The 23,961-nt window shown below is 33.2% G+C and overlaps 1 long non-coding RNA gene across 1 annotated transcript; it reads right to left on the bottom strand.

Moving 5' to 3' along the window:
* Positions 1–17,739: 17,739 nt before the first annotated feature.
* On the bottom strand, positions 17,740–20,817 carry LOC103968098. Its single transcript, XR_670443.3, has 6 exons — positions 20,651–20,817; positions 20,432–20,487; positions 20,027–20,065; positions 19,742–19,880; positions 18,406–18,506; positions 17,740–18,182 (listed from the first exon to the last, which is right to left on the bottom strand). It is a non-coding gene; the product is annotated as an uncharacterized LOC103968098 (long non-coding RNA).
* Positions 20,818–23,961: the final 3,144 nt, after the last annotated feature.

The following is a 23,961-nucleotide window of genomic DNA, read 5'->3' as shown; positions in this document are numbered from 1 at the left end:
AGGGTGTCTAGACCTACTTAGGCACCCGCCTAACCCGCCCAAACCCACCTAGACGCCCGCCAAGGTTGAGACTCTCATTTAGACCGAAAATACAAAACTTTCATTTTGCATTTTATTTTTTCCATTATATTGTAAGAGACTTGTTGAATACTTAGATTAACACACATTATATCATTGTTCCTCATGTTTTCATTATATTCTAATACTTTATAATCTATATGTCATTTTATTTTGCAACTTATGTATCCCAATAAAATTATGTGCTTTATAAGTATAATTAGGCACATATTTATATGATATATAACAAATTTACTTAAATCCGTTTAGATGCTAGGCCCAACCTGCCGCCTGACTAATGTCTAGTGTCTTTTAGAACCTTGTATATACTAGTAGACCTTGGTAAAGCTTGGTTACCATTAATGTGGATTAGTAATGCTCAAGATGAACACATTAAGACAAATATATTAGACGCAAGGGTCACGATGATTTGTTACTAGTTAGTTTCCTTGAAACTTACTGGGCAATGATATATTTAAACTTAGTGTTAAAATCTTTGAAGCTTTAGAAAAATCTTTTAAACTTAGTGGACACTAAAATATTTATAAGATTCGAAATCTACTTTTGAGTACGTTTGCATATGCACTTTCTCCACACACAAAATAATAAATAAAAAAATCCCTTAAAACTACTCCTAAAGAAATATATAATAGGAGTTTTCCAGAAGTTAAATAAGCACTCAAAAGTAATTTGTTATCGAAGTGTTTACAACCTGATAAAAGAGTAATGTTAGGTAAAATAAATTTTTTAAATCAAATTTACAAATTAAATGATGTGATCGTTGATGATTGAATTATTAATTAAATATCGATTAACGTGTTTGTTTCTTATTGATGACACATCATTTGATTTTTCAATTTGGTTTAAAAAATTTAATGTCCCTAACATTACTCCTCATAAAATCATTCTCAAGTACATCGTCCTTATTTTATTTTGCCATCATATGCTAGATCAAACCTCAGTTCTACCATGCATGGTGCATCTGTTTATTTATTTTTATTACATAATATTCGAAGGAACTTATATTTTACCCAGAAGCACTCCGGTCACCGGCCTTGTAGGCCAACTGACCAATTGCAACTGCTCATCCCCAACAGAATTGCTCCTTTAACCGTATAGAGTAACCCTGCGAGCTTCGGTTTAAAGTTTCACTCTCGACGTACGCAAAAGCTTCGGTACAAAGTACAAACACTAAAAGCCCTTTAGCCTGTATATGGTTTGGAAATTGGAATGGCTGTGAACGGTTGAGGATCTTTTTCGAATTCTTACAATCAATTCATCTTAGTCGTTCATTATACATCGTGTAATTAGTTTTTGTAAGTACTATTTGTATTCAATTTTAAATAAAAAGTTCAAAATAATTTCTAACCGTAGAATAACTGATGAATGACTAAAATGAACTGATTTCTAGGATCCTTGCAAAGAAGTTCCGGTTCCACTTTGAACCATCCATGCTTAACTTTAATTCCTAGATGTAATCTCCTTTACTTTATTTATTACTATTGATTACACAGCCACCAACCTTAAATATATGAAATGTTCATATGTTTCTTGGTCACTATATCACATCAGATTTTCTATGATTAATTATTTCTACACAACACTAATCCGTGTTTAGTACGGATAATCAAAGATAGTGAAACATCTTGCACTTGTTTAACAGCTAAGAATGTACGTGCTTAAAGCTAGAAAGATCTGACCATGTGGGTTCCTTAATTATTCTACTAACCCTTGCCTTGTTTTTTAATTTTATTTAAGGCCGGCTGTCATTTCAAAGAAGATTAGGATAAAAGTTAGGGCATGATGTGGGGTTTCAATCCCTAATTATTTAACTAATTGTGCTTTGTCTTGTTCTTTGTTGGAAGGGAATGTTGTGGCATGGCTTACCCTAGTTTCTAGAAACACTTACTGCCTAATCACATTTCGAAAACTAAATGAGTTCGTGATAGAGTCTATTTACCATTGCTTATTATAAAATTATTTTTAGGCCTTGATATTTTTGTTGAGTTGGAATTTCACTAGCAAAGGTTAAGCCAATCATTATTCAGGAGAATTACTTTTTAAGTTTTTATTTGGGTGAAAGAAGAAATGATGCCAAAATTAGTATTATGATTACACAAATCTTAATTAAGATCCTAGCTTATACGATTGTTGTAAGCACATGCGTGTGCAAGGATTTGCTCAACAGCAGTAAAGCAAGATTCATAGATATGGAATCCATGAAAGATATAATTAGATAATAATTAGATAAGTTTATCTTAATTTCCTCCCTCAATCTCCTTGTCAGTGCATTGTAAGAATATGTTGAAGTGTTCAAGAAACAGTACTTGATCGGTATACGAACGATGCATATATGGTGAAAACTTATTCCAGATTAAAAAAACAAAAAATTAAGATTCCTGTTAGAACTAAAAAGGAGTTGAACAACGATTGATTTAATCACGAGCTGATGGTTTAGTGGTAAAGGACAGATTAGGTCTTGGGTTCGAAATCCATTGTTGGTGTGGAAGCCAGACTTGTGGTCAGGGAGAGACTAAAATGTCTCTGTGAGTCTTCTCAGTATCCGAAATGGGTGGATAATCGTGACCTGCTACCAGTTGTATCCCTTTAAAAAAAAAAAAAAAAAAAAAAAAAAGGCAACGATTGATTTTGTTGAAAACATTGACAACCTACTTTGGTTCTTGAGATATTTGTTGATTTGCCCCCTAAACTTGTATGTAACTGCCAATTTTCTCATTGAACTATAATAATAGCCAATTCCCCATTGGTGCTAGATTTTATTCAATTTTTCATCCATCCAATTTTCATCATTTTTGCCCTCATACAGTTGTCATGTGTTGTTTCCGTGATCAAGATTGAAGGAAAATTGGATTAAAGTTTTAAAAATCTAACGCCAGGGGGAAATTGGCTATTATAAAAGTTCAGGGGTAATCGGTCAAAATTAAGGTTTATTAGGGGGAAAATTGGCTAATTATAAAAGTTCAAGACAGTAATCGGCTAAAATTAAAGTTTAGAGGAGAAATTGGAAGTTCCATACAAATTCAGGGGGTGAATCGACAAATATGCATTGGTTCTTTTGTTCTTTGTAGTATGTGGTGCTACATTTTATTTCGATGAGGTATTGTTAAATCTTATATTAGTGTTGCACAATTTTGACAATCATTTATAGAATTTTGTGAAATTAACATCTTTACGAGTATATATATGAAGAAACACTTGTGTTGAATTGTTTTTACCACATGACAATGCCCAAGTTACAAAACAATTGATAAAAGACAACATGTAATATAACTCTGGACATATGCGTTTTTTTTTTTGTTAAGATATGCCATGTTGCGAATTGAACGAACTATTCTGTTGTTCATAAATAAAAAATAAACAAAATAACTCCAGCATGCTTAATTCTTCTGGATATGAAGCCTTAATATTGTTTGGTTGTATGAAGTCGTTTGCTTTTGGAGAGCAATCACGTATCAGCCGGCTTAACTTGTAAGTGTAAATCTTTCACAATGCTCTGATGATTTTTACTTGGTAAGTATGGACCTCAAAGTTCTACATTTAGCATCGGTGCAACTCTATCACCTATCGGTATATATATAAGCTCATAAAACCATAAAATCTAATTACTAATCAATAGCCTGCGATTTTTAACAAAATTACAATAAAAATCACTAATGGCCTGTCAAAAGTATTGTATTAGTGCACCATGACAAAAAGAAATTATGCATGAAGGATTCTAATTAATTTGGATAAACTTGTCAATAAAAGTGTCATAGATAATGGACAAAATCCCTAGAGCAGTACTCAGTAAAAAGTAAGGGTTTCTGTAACTTCTATACGCGTTTGACAAGCATAAATATCGAAGGATTTTGCCGTCCCTTTCACTCATGCACGGTCACCACCAAAAGGTGGAGGAAAAAGTGAAACTCAGTTTTAAGAATGTTGGAAAGCTTGTGCTTGATAGTAAAATAAAAGAAGCACGCACTTAACGTAAAAGTATGCATTGCTGGTGGCCCTTCGAACAAATGAATGATACCCATCTGCTTGTAATATTTGTATAGGCTGTTGAAGCCGTCACAACGCTTTAGGTGCGTGAATTAATCTACCATGCAACTAGAGTTTAATTTACCCTTTTATAACTAGCTGGTAAGTTGGTAATTATGGATGTGGCTAGATGCATCATGTATGAAATTATAAAAGAGACCTTCTATATAATTCACCAACAAATCTGATCAGTGGCCCCAGCACACAAAAATTATGAAGCTTCAACTTTACAACATCAACCACAACAAAAAAAAAAAAAAAAAACAGTTCACTAAATAAGGTTGGCTGTATAAAGGTTTAATTTCGACTTAATTTAATTTTTCCAAACAAAACTTAAGGAAAGAAAATTCATGCTTAATCAGCAACCAACCATGATCGATGACTCAAATTGCCAACACCGGCCATGGTTGGTTTATTTTTCTTTCTTTTTTTTCCTTCTTGAATTGTTTATTTTCTAGGCAGCTACTACTTCTAATCTTATACATAAAGCCAATACATAGGTGAATGGTGCTTTTGGTGTCACCAAGCTTCAACAAAAATATTTGGACAAAAATACCACCAAAATAAAAACTTCAAAAGCATTCCAAAATAATGCATCAAATAAGGCAGGGGCATTTTTGTCATTTTAATAGTGCTTTCTTTAATAATTAATTTTTTTGTGCTTTTAAAAAAAAAAAAAATAGTACTTCACAATAGGCTAGCAATAATGTGATTTAATTTATCTATTTTTAAACACGTTAAAAACACCTTAAGAGGCGTGTAATGCCGGTTATAAAAAAGGTCTTTCGCACACGAATAATAATGTGATTAAATTAGTTGTCAAATGATTGTTTTTTTTTTTTTTTTTTAACAAACGATATTATCTACACTAAGAGAGAGGGCATATGTTTAGCCTCACAATGGGCTAGCAATGATGTGATTCAATTAGTTGTTTATTAAATATTATTTTCTCTATTTTAAACACGTTCAAAACACCTTAAGAGGCGTGTAATGCCAGTTGTAAAAAAGGTCTTTTGCATGCAGATAATAATGTGATTAAATTAGTTGTCAAATGATTGTTTTTTTTTTTTAACAAACGATATTATCTACACTAAGGAGGCGGGATGGGCTTAACCTCACAATAGGGTAGCAATAATGTGATTCAATCAATTGCTTATTAAATATTATTTTCTCTATTCTTAATGTAAATTCTATAGAGACCGATTTTATTAAGTAAATTGAGCTACTTTAATTAGTTTATGAGAGGTTTCTTCAAGCATGATCTAAGATTATTCATTTACTTCAAATATTTTACTTTCCTTTTGTGAATTTACTCATATAGATACATTTAAAACGTATAAGTCGCACATAACACGTCGTGATTCAAAAAATGGCTTCTACACGCAAGTAAGCAGATGCATGAAGGCTAGTCTATATATAAAGCCAATGGAAAAGTGAATAGTGATTTGGTGTCACCAAGCTTCAACAAAAATATTTGGACAAAAATGCCCCCAAGACAAAAAAAACTTCAAAGGCATCCCAAAATAATGCATCAAATAAGGTAGGGGCATTTTTGTCATTTTAGTAGTGTTTTATTTAATAATTAATTTTTTGTGCTTTTTTTTTTTTTGGATTTTTTAAATTAGTACCTCACAATAGGCTAGCAATAATGTGATTCAATTTCTCTATTTTTAAACATGTTCAAAACATCTTAAGAGACGTGTAATGTCAATTATAAAAAAGGCCTTTTGCACGAGGATAATAATCTGATTAAGTTAGATGTCAAATGATTTTTTTTAACAAATGATATTATCTACACTAAGGGAATGGGGGGTGGGCTTACTCTCACAATGTGCTAGCAATAATATGATTCAATCAGTTGTTTATTAAATATTATTTTCTCTATTTTTAAACACGTTCAAAATATAGTAAGAGGCGTGTAATGCCGATTATAAAAAAAAGTCTTTCGTACGCGGATAATAATGTGATTAAATTAGTTGTCAAATGATTTTTTTATTTTAACAAACGATATTATCTATACTAAGGAGGAGGGTGATGAGCTAGCAATAATGTGATTCAATCAATTGCTTATTAAATATTATTTTCTCTATTCTTAATGTAAATTCTATAGAGACTGATTTTATTATGTGAATTCAGCTGCCTTAATTAGTTTATGATGGGTTTCTTCTGGCATAATCTAATATTATTCATTTACTTCAAATAGTTGACTTTCCCTTTGTCAATTTACGCATATAAATACATTTAAAATGTGTAAGTCGCAAGTAACACACCGTGATTCAAAAAAATGGCTTTTGCACAACAACTTCAAAGGCATCCCAAAATAATGCATCAACTAAGGCAAGGGCATTTTCGTCATTTTAATAGTGCTTTTTTAATAATAAATTTTTTTTTTAAATTAGTACCTCACAATAGGCTAGCAATAATTTGATTCAATTTCTCTATTTTTAAACACATTCAAAACATCTTAAGAGACATGTAATGCCAGTTATAAAAAAGGTATTTTTCACATGCATATAATAATGTAATTAAATTAGTTGTCCAATGATTTTTTTTTTTTAACAAACGATATTATCTACACTAAGGGAGAGGGGGTAGACTTAGCCCCACAATGAGTTAGTAATAATGTGATTCAATTTGTTGTTTATTAAATATTATTTTCTCTATTTTTAAACACGTTCAAAACATCTTAAGAGGAGTGTAATGCCGGTTATAAAAAAAGGTTTTTCGCACACAGATAATAATATGATTAAATTAGTTGTCAAATGATTGTTTTTTCTTTCTTTTTAACAAATGATATTATCTACACTAAGGAGGATGGGGTGGGCTTAGCTTCACAATGGGCTAGCAGTAATGTGATTCAATCAATTATTTATTAAATATTATTTTCTCTATTTTTAATGTAAATTCTATATAGACCGATTTTATTATGTGAATTCGGCTGATTTGATTAGTTTATGAGAGGTTTCTTCTAGCATGATCTAAGATTATTCATTTACTTCAAATATTTGATTTTCCTTTTATCAATTTACGCATATAAATACATTTAAAACGTGTAAGTAGTGTGTAGCAGGCCGTAATTTAAAAAATGTCTATTGCACGCGCGTGAGCGCGTGCATGAAGACTAGTTTGTTATTATGTAATTCAAAATTAATATAGTATAGGATTTAAGATTTTTATTTTCTAAGCAACTATCCTTCACACGCAAATTATCATTTTAGAATACTTGCTAAAAGAATAATACATCATTCTAAAATATCTATTCACGCACTCCTTGTTAATTTTTATCCATCAATCTTGTTTAATTTATTCGATCCAGCGACAAGAAGTTGAGAGAAATGTATGGATGGCACCACCATTTAAAATACTCACTAAAGGACTGTAGGTTGAGGGATGACAAATTAAGTTGGAAGTTTTTTATTTTATTATTAGTTTTTTCTATTATTGGTATACCTATATCATATTCCTAGATGCATGTAGAACAGAACGAAGACTCCATAATACAATGTCATTTGGTGGTGCTCTCAAAATATAAAACAGAAGGCAATAGTTCATGTGCTACTGAAAGTTGCATTAGTATTATACCTCTTACTGTCATTACAAAAAAAACAGCCTTTTTTAGACAAAAAGATTTTGTTAAGCCAAATGAGGTTTCATCGCCTAATTATTTGCTTGATGGATATTCGGCGGCAAATTTGGTCAAACAAAAGTCATCATTCAAACGTTTGCCTGACGAGTAATAAAATTATATCATGCAAATACTATTTGCTTGATGAAATTACCGACGATGATTTCGTCGCACCAAGTGTGTTAACCAACTTGAACTTATGAACCAAGCTTGCTCGACGACAGTATTCACTGTGAAAACCCATTGTTGAGCTGATATAGTATCCTAAACGACGACAATCTTATAATTTTGGCCGATGAATTTTTCATTACTTCATTGGGCAAAACTATATTTTTCGGAAATAAAAACATATATAATATTTTGCCAACGAAATAGTCGTTAGGGCAAAGATTTTATAGAGAAAAAAAATACAAAATACATGCTCAATAAAATAATTCGTCAAACAAACGTTTTACTTTTTTTGTTTAAGAAATTCGTTATTTGATTTATATTTAATTTAAATAAATAACTTAATTTTAATTATGTTAATTCAAAAAAAAAATTACAATATAAAAACAAATTATTTAATGAAGTTAAAACTGATACAAATATATGTAAAATATCCTAAACTAACTACTCCTAGGGTGGCTGTGGGATGGCGGGAGAAGGTCATTTGAGATGGCGGGAGAATGTCATTCGGAGGATAGAGGAGGCGAATGCCAGAGGCTACCATTGCTTGCAACCATCTCTCGCATGTACAGTTGAAAGTTATTCTGTTGTTAGTGTGCAACTTCTTCCCGAGCTTCTTCTCGCTGACGCATAGCCTCTAATTTCATCTCCAACCACTATAGTTTGGAAAGCGTCCCGCTTCTAGGTTGAGAGCTAGATGAAGAAGATCCCCCGAGGTTCAAACCCTACCCGCTCCTAGGTTGCGGAAGTCCCAGCCTTTCTGTTGCCCAACCCTGTCCATCAATAACTATAGAGACACATCTAGATCAGCTGTTAGCTATTCCATTGGGGTTTTTAGTTGTTTCTAATAGATGTTGCCCAGGTATTCGTCCTTCTTTTGCAACATAGAAACCTACAAAAGAGAAAAAAGAGAAACCAATTAAGATTATTAGTTAGAATTATAAAATTTTCAACTGAAATGAAATTTGAAATTGAAATTTTGAACAAAATACTTACATAAATGTGGGCAACCACTTGATTTCCATAATTGGCATGTGTATCCACCAGGCATCGACTTCAGGGAAAAACGAAGCCTTCTCACGCTGTTCATCAACCCGATAAATAAGGGCAAGCACCGAAGTGATAGGGGTACCACTTTGCTTCCCGGTTAGCTTTATTTGCCCTCAATTTCTGCTATGAACAAAAAAAATTAATTTCATTAAAATAAAAAAACTTACGAAAAATTCCTTTGCCTAATCTCTGACAATTTCTTTTTGATGATTTTTGGCGCATACTATCTCGTACTATATTCAAACAAGTTTACTAGTTAGTTTGTGAAAATTAGTTTCATAGACTGTGTATCCCGTCAAAACAATATATTCAACAAACACAAGAATATTTTTTGCACTTCTATTAAGTAGAACGTAATATTTTGTGGTAGCCACTAGTGTATGTATTTTTAATTGATGATCGAGTCTATTCACTGTATTCCTCTAAGATCAAGGAGTGTAGTTGTAAAAAGTCATCAAAATCAGAGTTAAAATAATTGTTTAATCGTGATGATACATTTCCAACCACCGAAAGATTTCGTCTAGTTACCTAATCGCGGAAACTTGCATTTGGGTTATTTTTGGCATATGTCATCTTAGAGTATATATGAACTACATTGACGGTTGGATTGTTGAAATTAATTTTGCAGACTGTGAAAGTCATTGAAGGAATTGAATATGTCAAAATGTCCCTCACCTTTGCTTGATGAAGTCTTTCATTTTGCCTGACAAACTGTAACCCTAAATCCTAAACCTTAAATTATAAAATATACCTTGCCCAACAAACTTCTTCCGTCGGGAAAAAGTAGGCACCAATTTTTTTCATTGGCAGAAAAAATTTGCCCAATGACGTATAATTTATCCCTCAAAATGTTCAGTTGTCTAAAATCTTTGGAAGAAAAAGAAAAAAAAAACCCAAATGTTGATCACTTTTGCCCGACTAAATATTTTTTTCGTTGGGCAAAAGTAATGTGCCTAATGAAACTTGATTTGTCAAGCAAATGGTAATTTCTAATAGTGTGTATGCATGGCAAGTGCAATTGATCATTAGAGCATCTCCAATGGAGACCTTAATTGGAGTTCCTACAACTGTATATTTCCTAAATATAAGGACAAAAGGCTTCCAATGAGTTAGAATAGAAGTCTTCAAAGTATCTCTATATATAGAGCCTCGCCGGAAACCTCAAAAAAATTCTCAAATATGAAGATTGTATACAGGGACTCAAAAAGTGGGTCCACTGTTGATTTGAGTGGGAAACAACCCCACCCACGTGGAAATGCCTTCTCTTTATGGATTTTTTCTCTATGTGGGAATGATGTACAACATCTTCTCTTTTTGATTTTTTTCTTTTGTTTTTTCTTTCAACATTAGAGATAACTTTTTGATATTTTTCAACTACCACAATACTCCAACGAAATGAATAATGATGTTTTAAAATTTTAGTCCCTTTATTTAGGGATTATACTTTGCAGAAAATATTCTTTTAAGACCCAAATATTCCTTTAAAATCTCTAAATGAGTCCTCAAAATTAATGGTGGAAGTCTCTAATTTTTTTTTTTTTTTTTCAACGGGATTCCCTAATATTGGAGATACTCTTAAAAAGCCTTTTTTCTTGTTCTATTTTTCTTTGACCAGCAGCCACTGGGACTTGAGATGTTGATTAATGAAGGTAGGTAAACTTGATTAAGGTTAGTGCACGATGATATAATTCTGAACTTAATTAGTTCTTAGTTGTACCACAGAAACATTAACCTATCTGGATTTGCATATTTGACTTCAAGTCTACGGGCTGGGGTTGACCGTAGCTGTCTTGGCCGGTAAAAAGCAAGCAGAATAAATAGTTAATTAGAATTAAAGAAATAATGATCAGCATTAGATATGATACACCGATGGCAGCATGGGTCAAAATGATTCTCAACTTGCCGTCCTGCTTGTTTCTTTTGACCCCAAACCATGGCTTTCGGTGTTTCATGCAATAATTCAGTTACTATAGCGGCAGATCTTTTGTTTTTGTTTTTGTTTTTTTTTTGTTTTTTTTGTTATTTTTATCAAATAATAACACTTCTCTCCACCACTGTGATAGAGACCTACTTGCTGCAGACCTAATTTACCCTAACCCTAACCCTAATTGTGTGTGCTCCTAAGGAAAAAGAAAAAACTTTAACTTGGTGAAATTTCTTTTTGAGCATTTTTTATCACCACTTTAAGTATCACCGTATTTATCATCGTTAAATGAGTTTGAATTTTGAGATTTGTGCATATCCATAATGCGAATATTAAAATTCAAACCTATTTAACAATGATAAATAGAATGATGAGCATACATTATCTTTTATGTTGGTTAGCAAAAATGCTCCCAATTCTAATTAATGCTCAGGTCATTTCCCCAATGCAGTTTAAGCATACGCTATATTTATGTTGGTTAGCAAAAATACTCCAACTTCTAATTAATGCTTAGGTCATTTCCCCACTGCAGTTTAACCATTCATCAATCACCTTGCATTTCTTTTCCAACAAAAAAAATCACCATCTCTTTTTTTTTTCTTTGCAATTTGTAGTTGAAAGTTCTAAACTATATATTAATGAAACTTTTTTTGTCAATAAAAAAAGAGTGAAAATACATTTTTGTCTTTTGACACAATAAAATTATGAACAATAAAGTAATTTTGTGCAAACTAAATTTTACAATTTTTTTTTTTGAAAAGCATCACCTACATATGATTCCAACAAATCTCTAATTTAAAAAATAAAAATAAAAACAAGAATTCATCCTCATTTTCATATTTGCTCTTTCTCTCCCTCTCGCCTTCTCATTTCAAAAACAAAACCAAAAAAAAAAAAAATGTCCACACACACAGTGTGTGGGCACATGCTAGTTGTTAATGAAGACTGGAAAAAAAGGTTGGAAAAGTAGAATTTCTGAGTTTTTTCTCCATTCAAAATCAAGAGCTACTAGAGATGTGTCGGCATCACACAAATGTCATCACTCTTCTTTTATAAAAAAACATAATGAATATACATACATATGAGTGCAAATAATATTTTTGAATTGTCAATACAACTTCCATTTTTATTTTCTAAATTTAAACCGGATGTGGGGTGGGGAAATCTATCCCCACCCCTACCACATGAAGAGAGCCCCACGAACTAGTTATGGAAAATTACCCTCTCACTTGTGCAAATGGTTTGAAGTAGAGGTAAATTTCCGACCAATCAGATTGGAAACAAAGTTCAATTACCAACCAAAAACTTTGGAATCAAACTTATACTTTGTGATTTTTCATTTTTGCTCTCCGCTTCGTCAAAACTCAAAGGGTAATCCTTTGATATTTACACAAGGTAGGCAACAAACTCACAAGGCCACTCGTGAAACATCCAAGATTTAACTTGGATCAACAACTTACCATTAATATTGGTAAAGTGGGCATCATATATATAGCGTAGTGGGCAATATATAGGTCAATAATAGCCAATGCAAGGTTTTGGGAATTTAATTTTGCTATTTCAACTTAAAGTGTAGCTTGAAAGCGATATGCTCTAGTGGAATCAATCCATGGAACATAAACGAACAATACATATACCAACTAATTACGCAGTTGACGAGCTAACTCGGTGTAATGATAGCAATAGTAAAAGATGCCTTAAATTGAATCTCCCATGTTGTTGAGCACTTTACGTAATTCCAATTCTGTCTTATTCTAGCTTAACTTTGAAACAAGTTTGAATTCTAAACTTAATTTACTTCTACTTATCACTCTCTACCCACCTGTATCAATAGGCTAATCCTAGTGGTTTTAATTTTGAATCAGGCGCAAGCAATGACGGATGTACATTGAGACTAAAGTGGTTTCAGGACTACTCGAAATATGAGAAAATATACATGTGAAAGTCTTCCAATAACCTTTCAAATGTTTGGTATGAGTCCCTTTTGTATCCACCAAGTGTTTGATGTAATACTTGCTAAACATATCTCGGCAGCACTCTGTAAGTTGTGTCGAGTTTTGAATTGAATCCAATGTGTCCCTCGTTACTGCCCAAAGGAGAAGTCATAGGTGGAAATGACAAGATTGGGACTCGTGACATTTTGTACCAAAAAAAAAAAAAGCGTTGTGAAGGAGCATTACATCCTTTTTCAATTGGTCTACATTTGTCATTGTAGAAAATCTGTGTCCTGGTTTCCATATCATTATTTCCTCCATAAACATAAAATTTATCTTGCCATTTCCAACGACTTGTTTGTTTGCTCATAGCACTCAACAAATTCTCTTTATAGTGCTCATCAAATTGCTTTGACAGATGTCGATATATGTTGACATGTGCATAGCATGGGTTGGTTGATGACAACAGGCCCATCAAATGTTTGACGAAATGCCCCAATGACTAAACTGAATTTTTTTTTTTTTTTTTGTGCACTTTGCGCTCGAATTCTATTAAGAAACTAAGGTCTCTAAGGTTATGATCCCAATGTTTGAATATTGGATCCACCATTGGATGCAAGCACACAATTTCTGTCTGAAAAACACAACATATGAAAAGCTTGGCATTCAAACTATATCGTTGTTGAAACTGAATCCCAAACAGAGGCAGCTTTGGGGGAAGTGAAAGGTGCAATCACACAGGACCTCAAATTTGAAGGGCCCCAAAAACTTTTTCCATCTAAACTTATGTGTAATAATGCTATATCTTAAAAAGAATTGTTTTTATTAGCACTTTAAAATCTTATTGTGCATTCATTATAAATGGAAATTTTTTCCTTCCTAAATAAAAAAATTTGGATAGCGTAACGAGATATTTGGAGTGCCAATAATATCACCTTGAAAAATATTTTTTTTTTCAATTTTACTATATAATAATGCTATATGTTGAAGTAAAACTTTAAAATTGTACTTTTTGAAGTTTTTTTTTTTGTTTGGTTGTTTAAGATTGAACTGTTTTTTACTATTTAGTGAAGGTTATGTTTGTATCTCTTTTTATTTATTATTCAATGACATTTGTAAACTTCGAATAGTGAGTTATAAAGTTTGTTTTGATTGAAGTTATTGTTTTCTAGTATCAATACATTGTCACTCTTTTATTTTTGTCAAACGACATATTTTGTTAAATTCGATTAGATGTTAGATTAGTTACTAACGGGATATGAACCATCATCGTCATGCAAGGACCACTTGCATATTGTCATACTTTAGAAGAAAAAAAATCATCTTAAGAATGGATACTTTTATAAATTCGCACAAAGCTCCAAAATCCCAAAACAGCATTGATTTCAAATTCTGTTCTTTTATATTTTGCCCCCTCTCTCGTCTTTGGAGCCAACCCTTATCTTAATGCATCGACATCAAAAACTTTTGGAAGAAAAGGCTGATTAACCAAACTTCGTGTCCTAGATCAATCACAACACTGTCAACTTCATTGCCGCCTAATCCAGCATATGTCGGGCTGTAATTTCAAACCCTAAATGATGTCAACAAAAGCAGCAACACCAACCCTAAAAGATTAATTAAATAATTAATCTCTTAATCCAAATCTTTCAATAAGCATTAAAACAATTTGAGTGCATCTGTGTTCAAATTCTAGCTAGGAACTACTTTGCCCCCATTTGCCTTTCTAACCTAAACTTTTTGACTATCTAGTATCTACGAATCAAAACACCAATTATGCTCTAATTCTGGTCAATCGGTCAGCCCTTTGGTTTGCCTATAGCTTATACATTTTATACCGCGCACGCTTGGGTAGGCATGCATTGCCATCACGGTCGTCAGTCGTCACCAAGTATTTACTTGTTAATGCAGCATCAAGCGTCATCTATATCTCTTACTGTACTTTTTTCTATTATTTGTTTCCCCATAGAGGATAAGTCTTATATATATGTAATTGTATTCAAGCTGTCATCAACATTGTATTTCATCTGGAGGACTTGTTGAACTCATTTTTTTAATTTTGTTGATTGTAATTGATCAAGTGCCCTTCAACATCAAGCGCTATCAATGATAGTTACCATTTCATTCAAATTATATTACATGTTACTCATATATTATTAATTGATGATGTCATTAATGTCAAGCACTAACTTTGTCTAATTAAATGGGATCGGTTTGGAGATTAGAGCTCTTTAGATTACGAGAGAGTGAAATCTCGCTTCAATATTTGCCCAGATCATCACTCAATGCTTGTGATTTAACATATATCTAATTTTTAAAACGTTAAATAGTTCTTTGAAATGTTTTAAAAAGGTTACGACTATAATTTGAAACTACCCCTAAAAGTTTGGGTAGTTATCTGTACTTAACCTTAAAGAAAATTAGATGGAATTATAGAAATTTGAGACGGCATGTTTTAGTGTTTTGAACTATGAACATATGGTAATTTACATTATAGTAAGTTACCTAAATTTTAGTTTTCGTACTTATATTTTTTTTTTGTCTCACTTTTGTAACCACACATTGATTTCTATCACTTTCATACATCTACTAACCTGATCGTTGACTGATGGTATAACAAGACTTTGATCCATTAACTCATCCTCTATTGTGATAAGCTGAGAATAAAATGAGCTCGCAAAGAATTAATGTGAAGTTAGTGTCCGCTGAGAAGGACTTACCTGGAACGAATGGGCTAAGCCATTAACGGATTAGAGTGGTTTCGGATCTATCATGACCATTGTATAAGAAATTTCTAGAAGCTTCAAGCCTACAATTGTAGAACCGTGAGACATCAGAAAGAAGATGAATTGTCCTCATGAAGAATTTGAGTCAAACGATGTCGTGTCTTATATTTTTCTAACAGTTTTGTTTGTTTTGTCATGTGGTTTAGTAAAACTCAGGGATGGAGTTTTAATATCGACTTTAATGTTATTTCAAGTATTTTGGTTCATTAACATGTAAGCCCCGTGAAAGTATACCAGTATACAGAGGCAGATTCGCTCAAGGACCCGGGATCACCCGGAAGGTCGAAGAAGCGTCTGTGAGGATCTTTGAGGACCACCCAACGTCTGGGCAAGTGGTGAAAGACAGAAGATCACCATGGCTGTGTAGATGTCGTGCAACAGAAGCTTTGGAAATATCTAATTTTAGACAAAAAGGAACACAGAGAAGACTATCATGGCTCTACTGTTCTTGGATCTTGGTTCCCACGATTAAGAAAGACTTTCTCTCTCCATTTCCCATGTGACCAACTCCCCATTTTTCTTTTTCTTTTCCTTTTTAATTGTTGTCCAGTCAGGTTGTGTCACCTAACATTTTAATTAATAAAACTCTTTATACCACATGTTTGACACCGTTATTTCTTTTAAAATTCACTATCAATTCATACGACTTCTGAAAAGTATTTCATATAGTGTTAGGCTTGCCACCTGACCAACGCAAATCGTACCTTGATTAGGATCACCTAATGTTAAATTCTAGATATAAGTTATTGTCGTTTATGGTGCCTCAGTGTTCCAATAAATTTGGCAGAATCTCATTAACACATTGTCTTAGCTTAATATGGCGCTTCATCATCAACTGCAAAGGTCCAAAAATTTAATGGTTGTCATATTTCCTTTTCATCGCTGTTAAGCATATATGGAAATTATTGTCTCCACGGAGTAATTATTGTTAATAAGTTTAAAAATAACTTACAAACAGTTGACTTCACATATTGACGTTGAGTGGCATGGCTGATTTGCTAGGGGAAGATGGAAAGGTGTTCACTTGAATTGGTTGGAGCTTTCAGTTGTTATATTGTGTTTGCTATCAATTTTCTGCTGTTTGGTTTTCGTGTTTCAAAATTTTTTCCTTGGTGGTGGCTCTCTGATCGGTTTATGTTGCAATCATTCTAGTTTCAGATTTCATGGTTTCCACTGCGCATAATATGATGATTTGTGCTGTCAAGTTTAATTTATTTCAGTAAATTTGCCTTCCAATAGTTTTAAGTGGTCAAGTTTTCATTTCATTTTTTTTTTTTTTTTTTTGGATTGATTTTCTTCTTCTAAGGGCTGGGTTCATATAGGGTTTTGGGGTGATTGAAATGTTAATTTTTTCATCCACTATTATTTTTAAAATAATTTTAATATGCTATTTTTTCATCATTATTATTTTAAAATAAAAATAAAATGCTATTCCCCAATAATGAAGTATCATCCGACGGTAATTTATCTGTAATGCAATGGTCCTCCAAATATTCTGCTAATGTATGATTGAACACTCCAATAACTATAATTAATATTCAATCATCATCAGTTGCTAGCTTCTTACCCTTTAACTGGAAAGGGCATCCACACTTTATGGTTCTAGAATTCCTTCTATCTTCATCTTTATGTCTTTTTGGCGAATTCGGCTTACATATTGTTCATTCCTTTCACAACCCATTGTCACTACAAAAAAAATGAGCACTGCACACAAAAAATTATATGTGCCTTTTGAGGCCAAAAAGCACCAACATTTGTGCTCATAGACCAATAGCAACAGTGCAGCAACTAAGTTTGTATCTGTGCCCTCTATGGGCGTCACCATTACTTATAGCACACAATATGATGTTTTGTGCCCAAAGCTAAGCACAAATACAACCCTTATTGTGTCTTACCTCTAATAAAGGCTACTGAATGTATGGTGTAAGATGGGCACAATTGCTATTTTAAAGGCTCAGATTGCTGTATAAATGTTAAAGCAAGGGCACAACTTTAAAATTGTGCCACTATTATATTTTAATAAATACAATAAAACTCCAGCACAATTAAAATTTTGTGGCATAATTGGATATTTTTATTTAAACATGGAAATCATCAGATTGCTCATAGAACCTAATTTCCACCTAAATTTAGAAACTTACAAATCATCCATTACAAACTAAACATAAATCAACATTAGCACTAAAATAGTGAAGTTAATATATTACATAACCCATGTTCTCGGCTAAGACCGATTCATGCAACCTAACAATACAACCCATCCAAATGTTAAACCAAAAAATACATGTTATCCTATGCTGGACATACCCGGGATTCTCTATATACAACAAAATATAACATATACAAGCTTGTATCCCCAAGTCAAACGTACTAATGGTTAAACTAGCAATATATAAACAAAATACACATCTACAAGGGCTGCTTGATGACAACTAACCAGTATTCTCACTTTGGCAGTCCTCATGCATCATAGCACTGGAAATTGGAGGTCCACACTGCACATTCTTCTCATTTCCACCTTCGAAACGCGTTGAAATCTGAGCGTGTGAGCTTCCACACCCTTGCTGCTGATATATATATCTTCCTTCATTTTCCTTGTACCCAAGAAAAGAAAAACAATTTAGTGCCAAACTTAAAAAAAAAACCTGTAAAATCCACAGCAAGAATTCTTGAATACATATATTTTCAAACATATTTAGGCAAACACAAAATTCAAAACTAAATTTGTAGTAAAAAAAACATTTAAAGGCAAATCACATTGATAATATCAACCCAAATCAGTAAATAAGAGTAATATTGGGAAATATTGACCAGTACCTTAGACAAAAGGCCGTTTTCAATAATCGTGTGGTTGTTTGTAAACCCTTTGATGGCCACACAGAGTATCAAGAGTGATGTGATGACAAAGCCAAAATTTCCTACAAAGATAAAAAGAAATGAACAAAAATTAGTCAACTTTGATATGAGCAGAGGGAAAAAAAACAAAAAAAACAAAAAAAAAACTCAAAATTCAAGGAAATGGAAGGAGAAAATCACAAATTACATAAGCAAAATTAATAAAACAATAAATAAAATAAGACACCAACATCCGCAAACATAAAAATAATGGGTAAAAGCAAGGAAATCCATCTGTTAAGGAGTTTTTTTTTGCTTTGAACCTTGACAACTGGATCTCCTGAACAGTAAGGTGATGAGCACAATGATCCCGGAAAAAATTGAGGCCATGCTTCATAAAATTGATCCAAAGTGTTATGAATGTTTTGAAGGGTGCAAGCACAACCGGAATTAGCAACACCAAGACAAAATTAAGAGGATGTCGTCACAACAAAGACTGAATCGATGATGGCTTCTATGGTTTGATAGGTATGCAAACAGTCGGAATCCATGAGGTACGAAAGAGGAATAGCGAGACAGAGCAAGTTCAACAACAATAGAAAAGAAATCTGTTAAACCAGCGGAAACAAATGGAAAACTGCAGAACATACAACTAAAATAGAGGGTGGGTCGATGGTGAACATGTAGATGGAAAGGGTAGAACAGTCAGTGGACTGTACAAAGAAGGAAACAGCGGGGAAAACAGAGGAAAATCTGAGGAACAAAAATGCCCACACAGTGGATGTCCACAGTAATATCATTCCACATAATGTAAATCCTATAAGAAAAAAAAAAATTGAAAGGCCATCTTTGAGTATGATCGACAAAACCACAACAAACATAGGTAGTTATGGAAATATCACACCACATGATTTGTATTAATTTATGATAACCATGGTCTGTAATGTAGTGGAAATATCCTACATGATTAGTGATAAACTAATTTGAAACAGGTTTTGCTTCCCAATAGCCATTTTTAGAAGCTATCCCAATTTTCTTAAGAAGCAAAGTTTTTTGCCCGCTTGAGTGCTCATAAATCACCAATGCCATTAATTAATTATTGAAAGCATGAACATCCCAATATGAATCTGAATGAACAAACCGTTGACAAAATTTACACATTAAAAAGAGTAGGCAAACAAAGAATAATGACACCTACACTTACCAATTTACACATAAATTCCAATTTTGAATCATTTAGGCTTCCAAAAAATTGCACAAAAATGCTAAAGAAAATGAACAAACTGAAATAAAGCAACATGTACACGCGAAGACTCACCCCAAATTGCTATGAAGGTCTGCTGCACACGCGAGAACACGTTCACAAAGCCTTTCAAAGGCTGATATCCAACTTTCAAATATGAAGATTTTAACCCACAATTGTTCTTTCTTAGCTTTAGCCACTTCAGCTACATAACCTGAAAATAATAATAATAATAATAATAATTAATTACAGTTAATTAATCTGGGTTAAAATTAATAAAAAAGCTGGGAAATTTCAGATCTAAAATCACACCTCAGGCTGCAAGTAGAATCAAAACCATGGAATTTCAAAACCACTCACCTTAAACACAAAGGTCTTCGCAGGCTTCAAATGTAATTTCTGTAGAACAAAAAAACCAAAAAAAAAAAAAAAAAAAAAAACTTGGAAATCTAATAAAAATGAAGAACAAATATTACAAATCAGATAACCAAAATCACTAAAAACAAAAAAAATCAACATGCATGAAACGGAAAACTAATCTGTAAAAGCGAAGAAATCCATTTGCAAATATGCTTTTTGGTTTCGAACCTGGAAAGTTTGGTATTTTGACCAGCATACCGAGGAATCGAAACATACAAAGCAAAACCCAAAAATTAATCATCAGTATTCCTCTTTTTTTTTCTTTTTTTCTTTTTTTTTAAAGTTTGAGGGAAAAATCAAAGCACAAACAAAAAAAAAATAACACCAAAGAGATAAATTATATACCTGACCCAGAAAAAGCTAGGAAGAATAAAACCCTAAAACTTGAAGAACAATGTTTCCTGCAACCAAAATGCAAAATCAGAGATAACAACCAGACGTAGAGCGCGAAAAAACAAAGAAAACGCTGGGCAAAAAAGCTGAATAGCCCATATTCACAACAATCAATCATAAAATTTTCTTCCTAACCAAACAGAAAATAAACCAACACATGAATCAACATACCTGAACGGGAGCGATGCGTTTGTGCAAAACAGGGGAAAAAACGCCAAACACCTTCGAGAAGATCCGATTGGAACCGAAATCAAAAGGCAGACGGGAAAACTAAAGAGAAACGGAACGACTGAGAGAAAAACGAAGAGGAAAAGAAAAAGTAGAAGATGCTTCTGGCATCTTTCCTATAAAACATAACGTGGCCAAATAAGAAAAGAAAGGGGCAAAATAGACCATTTACTGCACAATCCCACCAAAGTACAAAAACCATGAATTAAATGAGGGGTAAAACCGGGTCGGCACTGTTAATGAACAGTGCCAAAAGGGGTAAAGTTGAAATAAAAGAAGAATGTGCGAGGACAAAATGGGAAATCCACTGGTCATCCACAGTGACCAACCCTTACGGGTTTTAGTATATATGATAATGTCTCATAACCTTTGTTGCCACGCTGTGAATTCACTGAATTCTGCGGTATGAAGCGGACGAGAAACATAATTATAACCTAAAAAAATATATACTAGGAGTAAATCTACAAGGGCTAATTAGAAAGAAAACATTATTATATTGGAATACGACATAAGTTGATAAAAGGACCCAAGAGGAGTCCAGCATAGCATAAGATAGTTATATTTTCATAGTACACCAGTGAAATATAACATAATACAAAATATATTAATTGTCCTCGTCATCGCTGCTTAAAATCTCAACGGTAACATTCTGCATATTTCGTGAGCTCAACTGTGGGACAGACAGACCTCTAGGACGAATTTGTGCTTGATAAGTGCGTGGTTCTTCAATAATAACGACAGAATTGGTAGACTGTTCAGTTGTTGTTTCAGCAGAAACCAAATTGACAGGATATTGTTCTGTCCTACCTGGGTTTGCCCATGCTGGCAATACACGTCCTTGAGGTGCGCGTACGCATCCGTTATTGAAGGGTAATGCGTAGCCAAGGCGACCATCAACAAAAGTAGTAAGAATGTACTGATTATTAAAAGGACGAGGCATGCGCCCGGCATTAACAGGTTGTCGTGGACGTTGAACTGGAGGATTCGTTGTGGAATTTTCTGTTGTAATGTTGGAAGCAATATACGAATGTGATGCTGGAGATTCAGTTCCAATTCTAACTCCACGACGTCGCCTGTCCGCCATTGTCAATGATGTAGAACTTGCTCAAATTCAAAAGAAACATATGTGTATGAAGCAACCTTCTTAATTTCCATATACAAATTAGTAAGGGAGTGTGTGGACGTTTTATAGTAGAATAAAGGCACAAATCCATAATTGTGCCAACATATTCTTTTGCTATAGAGTATTTATTATTTATTAATATTTACTGGACACAATTTCTAACATTTGTGTCAGAAAAGAGGAATTTATAATTATTAAAATATATTCTCTATTTGAAGACCCAATGAGAAGTAGAGTGATTTATTATTTATTAATATTTAGTGGACACAATTTCTATCATTAGTGTCATAAAAATGAATCTACAATTATTAACTCATTTGTCTATCTGAAGACCAACTAACTTTTGCACAGAGACCAACCCTAAGGGCACAATTGTTGGTTATGTGTCACTGCAGGTAGGACTTTAAAACCAAAAACCATATCACCAAGTATAAAAAACAAACCTGCAAGAAGATAACAATCCAAAAAGCAATTCAAAAAGATACGAATCTAACAAACATTCATTGCACCTGGAAATGATCCTTTGTAAATCTAAAACATGCCACTTAGTACTATGGTGTAGTGGTATTCTTCTTTACTTGTAAGTGAGAGATCTGAGGTTCAGCTTTCGGGAAAAACAAATTTGAACAACATTATTGCTAACTTATTTTGAGGCTAAAATATTGCACGGTAATAAACAGCTTCATACCATTATTTACCACAATTTTATAAATTTTAATTATTGGTGTGCTAGTGGAGGTAAAGACAAACGAGAGAGAACATATAGTGCCTTTGACAAATAATTTTTATAGACACAAAATATTTTTTGTGCCCATTTTCAGTAAAAAAGTTGTCATGTGATCCCACTCGACACGATTTCCGTGCCCATTACTGTTTTGTGTCTGCTTTTTTTAACATTGGGCACAATAGATGGTGCCCTCTATGGAATGGGAATTGTTTAAGCTTTTTGGTGGTCAAACTGACACAAAATTCTCAATTGTGCCCTTTATTTTGTACCCAAAGCTCATTTTTCTTGTAGTGTGTAAGTCTAGGGCTCATGTTACCTTTTCGCGCCTAACTACTATTATTATTATATATCTTTTAAGGTCTTTATTAACCATTCTACAAATGGACAAATTGTAATGAAAATTTTCATTAAAAAGTTGGTAGGGAGATAAGACACTGAGTGGGAATAACCATTCTAAAACTCTCCTTATCAAAGCTAACTATTAACAAAATTCTATTTGTTGATAGAAAAAAGGTGACATGACCAAATTAACCATGTCAACAAGACTAAAAAAAAACCAAAATAAAAGTTATTGGCAATATAGTAAATTAAACACAAAATATTTTTACTTTTTTCCTTCAAAGCCTCACAGCCAAGTGCTAAGGTCCAAAAATGTCACGGGCAAGCCCAACCAAGTCTCAAGGCCCAATTGTCATGTAAGCTTTAAGTCAAGCCTAAATATATGCAAAGGTGCGGGATCAAGAAATGAATATATTCACAACCATGCCACGCTACGGGAATTAAGTCAGATGTTTATATAAATTACGCCATGCCCATGCATATTCGTCACACTAAGCTTTGTCATGCTAATCGCTATTCACGCTAAAATAAGCCCAAGTCACATGCTCGAGCCTGAAGTGAATTATGGTGTGGATGATTACAAAAGTTTACTGGGCTTATGTGGAGCCAAGATTATGGAAGACTTTGGGCTGCTTGGGGCCCAAAGATCCAAGCCCATAACTTTTGAGATCCACGTAGGTAAGCTTGGGAGAGAACCAAAACTTAGTTTTCCCTTTTCCCTAAGGAGTTAACCAACTTAGTTAGAGAGAAACCAAATCCCCTAACCTTGTAATCACGTGAATGCATAGGGAGAAAAAGGAGAAAGAAACCAAGCCACAATTAGAGATTCTTTGGGAATTAATCATTCAACTACAAATATAAGCCATGAGCTAGAGAAAGGATCCATCATAACAGAGAGCCTAAAAAATCCCAAGAGGCATCACTCTACAATTTTAGTATTTTCCATAACCTCCCTCTGAGTATTCCAGTCATCAAAAACCTTATTACCACCCTAGGAAACCCAGATTATCCAACCTAGAACACCATACAACCATGCAAACTCTCTCCCTTTCATGCTAATAGCTT

This window comes from the organism of the source record quoted next, unplaced genomic scaffold (assembly GCF_019419815.1).
Source record: "Pyrus x bretschneideri cultivar Hongxiangsu unplaced genomic scaffold, Pyrus_bretschneideri_v1 Contig46, whole genome shotgun sequence".
In the NCBI taxonomy this organism is placed as follows: Eukaryota; Viridiplantae; Streptophyta; class Magnoliopsida; order Rosales; family Rosaceae; genus Pyrus; species Pyrus x bretschneideri.
This window is presented reverse-complemented; position numbering and strand designations above follow the sequence as displayed.